Genomic DNA, 3,587 nt, shown 5'->3' with positions numbered 1-3,587 from the left:
TGGCGGCCGCCCCACCCCTGGGCCACAGGGAGCCGCAGGGGCAGGGCACGCTCTCGGGAGGCGGGGCGAGGCCAGTCTCTCCTGCTCCCAAAGTGGAGGGCCGCGTCTCCACCCTCCCACCCCTCTTTAACGGGGACCCCCCCCGGGCGGCCTCTCTAAACAATGGAGTGAAGCCCCCGCTCCGGGGTCTGCTAAGAGTGGACCCCCTGCCTCGGGTGCAACAGCCCGCGGTTCCCAAAGTCCAGTCTGGAGTAGCAGAGCGCAGAGCACGGGTAGGGGTTTTGGGGCGCAGGGCCGCCCTTACTTCCCAGCCTGACCAAGGACCTCCTTTGCAGGAGCCTCCGCACTCCGGAAGCGTCTCCCCGCCGAGCCGGAGGTGGGGAGGGGTGGGACATGTCTCCCCTCCCCCATCCGAGGCAGCTGGCGCCCAGGTTGTGGGGGGGAGGGGCATCTCTGGCGACAGTCGCAAGCCACAGCTGCAATGTGGGTGCCCTTCCCTGTCCCGGGCTTACAATATTTTTAAAATTAAGGTATTAGCTTAAAATTCTATCCGTGTTCCTTCAGGACACTGGAACGAAGGTGTCAGACAGAAATAGCCCTGAGTCACATTCCGGGATTCTACCCTCCCGACCCTACCCATCCAGGGCCAGGTATTACCCATCACACCCCTCCGGCTCCCGGGATGACTCAGGGCCCCTCCTCCCTGCCCTCCTGACACCTGTCCTTCCGCCGCCATCTGCCGCCAGACACAACGGACACGTGTACCCACTGGGTCAGACACACATCTGGCCAGAGGTGCCTGGACCCACACCCCAGGGCCCCCAGACTGCTTATCTTACAAGACCAGCAGTCTGAACAAGCACACCTGGACCCAGGGAGGAGGTGGTTCTTTTTCTCGGCCAACTGAAACCCCGACACATGACTGTAGTCTACAGGCAGGAAGGTAACGTAATCATTTTGGGGGGAAAACAAAAACCAAAAAACCTGTCTTTGAAGTGTCCCTTCTTGTAGCTAACCTGGGTTGACCACTCAGCCAGAGAGCCCCATACCTCCAGGGAAATTTCTCTCTATATGTTTTTCTACCCCTCGCTTTTCAGCCTTGACTCTGCCAATTACCACTTTCCCTTTCCCAGACCACAGTCTTAGGGCCAATAAAGGATATTTGGACCCTGGTCAGTCGTAAACAAGAGGACATCCAGGGCACTTCTGGGGGAGGAAGGGGATGTTGGAGCTGCTGCAGCCATTTTGCCACCTTGAGGTAAGTCAACCTCTGAAAGAAGCATAGATAAAGAAACCATGTGCCTCCTGCCACGGTCAAATTCCAAAGACCCTTCCCTGGGAACTTTTCAGCTCACCCCAATTACCTTCAAAAGAAAGACCCTACCTGGCAAATCTCCAACCTCTGACAATTGAGCTGTACCACGGCTGACACTTTTCTCTTTTTAGAAGCTTCTGGAGGCTGTGTGCATTTGGTCACTGAGGGGCTGAGTCCCCATCATCAGCCATAACCTTAGGCACCGTTTCTCTCTGAATGCCAGGGCTGGAGGTTTTATATTTATGTCCCTACAGAGAGGCATTCTGAAGGCTTCTGTAATTTATTAAGATGACTTTTGGCTACTTCTCTCTCTTTTTTTTTAAGTGCTGCCTTCCTTAGTTCAAAATAAAAATTTCCATAACATCATGCAGATGCTTTGGCTTCAAAAAGCTCTAACTTCCAGAATGAAAATTAAATTACTTGAAAAAGCTTCCTCACTTGTATCCAAACACCACAGAACCCATGTGAAGTCCATAAGCTGGACTGGGAGCTGGATGGAACGCATTTGGGAACAGGCTTCTTGCTCCGAGTGGGGCACCCAGGGGAGTCATCAGTTAGATGCATTAAACTGTAACGTGCTTAATACATAATGAACTTGGAACCTGCCTTCACTGATCACTTTAATTGTTGCTACCAAAAAAAAAAAAAACCCAGAAAACAAAAAGCCTCACACACTCCCCAAGCATCACAGAGCCTAAACTGTTAGATGTTTGCCAGAGTTATTTTTCAGGAACTTGGGTTCAGCTGTGTCCAGTTTGAGCTCAAGCCGGGTAAGACTGGTCAACACCACAGACCGTCCAACTGGGCATTTCTGAGAGTCCACTTGATGACATTTTCACATCCCAGGGCCAAAAACTCAACCTTCAGAGCAAGCTAATGCCAACATTTTCTGAACAATGGTCCCATGAAGAAGCCTGGACCTTAGTTGCACCTTCTCAGAGTGACGATCAACTGACTTTTTTCTTTTTTTTTTTTTAATTTTTTTAAATTGAAGTATAGTTGATTTACAGTGGTGTGCTAGTCTCTGCTGTACAGCAAAGTGACTCAGTTATACATAAATAGACACACACACACACACACACTTCTTTTTTTCTAGCTCAAGCCGGGTAAGACTGGTCAACACCACAGACCGTCCAACTGGGCATTTCTGAGAGTCCACTTGATGACATTTTCACATCCCAGGGCCAAAAACTCAACCTTCAGAGCAAGCTAATGCCAACATTTTCTGAACAATGGTCCCATGAAGAAGCCTGGACCTTAGTTGCACCTTCTCAGAGTGACGATCAACTGACTTTTTTCTTTTTTTTTTTTTAATTTTTTTAAATTGAAGTATAGTTGATTTACAGTGGTGTGCTAGTCTCTGCTCTACAGCAAAGTGACTCAGTTATACATAAATAGACACACACACACACACACACACACACACTTCTTTTTTTTATATTCTTTTCCATGATGGTTTATCACAGGACAGTGAATACACCTCCCTGTGCTCTGCAGTCGGACCTTGTTGTGTATCCATCCTATATATATTAGTTTGCATCTGCTGACCCCAAACTCCCAATCCATCCCTCTCCACCCTCTCTCCCCCTTGGCAACCACAAGTCTGTTCTCTATGCCTGTGAGTCTATTTCTGTTTTGTAGATAAGTTCTTTTGTGTTTTAGAACACATAATTTAAGATTCCACATATAAGTGACATCATATGGTATGTGTCTTTCTCTCACTTACTTCGCTTGGTATGATCATCTCTAGGTCCATCTGTGTTGCTGTAAATGGCGTTATTTCATTCTTTTTCATGGCTGAGTAATATTCCATTGTATGTATATACCACATCTTCTTTATCCATCCATCTGTCGATGGACGTTAGGTTGCTTCCATGTCTTGGCTATTGTAAATAATGCTGCTACGAACACTGGGGTGCATGTATCTTTTCGAATTAAGAGTTTTATCTGGATATACACCCAGTAGTGGGATTGCTGGATCATATGGTAGCTCAATTTTTCGTTTTCTGAGGAGCCTCCATCCTGTTCTCCATAGTGGCTGCATCCATTTACATTCCCACCAACAGTGTAGGAGGGTCCCTTCTTCTCCACACCCTCTCCAGCATTTATTATTTGTAGACTTTTTACTGTTGTCCATTCTGACCAATGTGATCACACATTTTTTTCTTATCTTCAGTCACCTTTCCACACACTCCCCACACCTCAGCTTTGCCACACAAATACCCTAAGCCCTTCACCTTCAGGGAGGCCAATGTGCGATTTCTTCTCCTGT

This window comes from Neophocaena asiaeorientalis, unplaced genomic scaffold (genome assembly GCF_003031525.2).
Source record: "Neophocaena asiaeorientalis asiaeorientalis breed wild unplaced genomic scaffold, Neophocaena_asiaeorientalis_V1.1 scaffold69, whole genome shotgun sequence".
NCBI classification, from domain to species: domain Eukaryota; kingdom Metazoa; phylum Chordata; class Mammalia; order Artiodactyla; family Phocoenidae; genus Neophocaena; species Neophocaena asiaeorientalis.
This window is presented reverse-complemented; position numbering follows the sequence as displayed.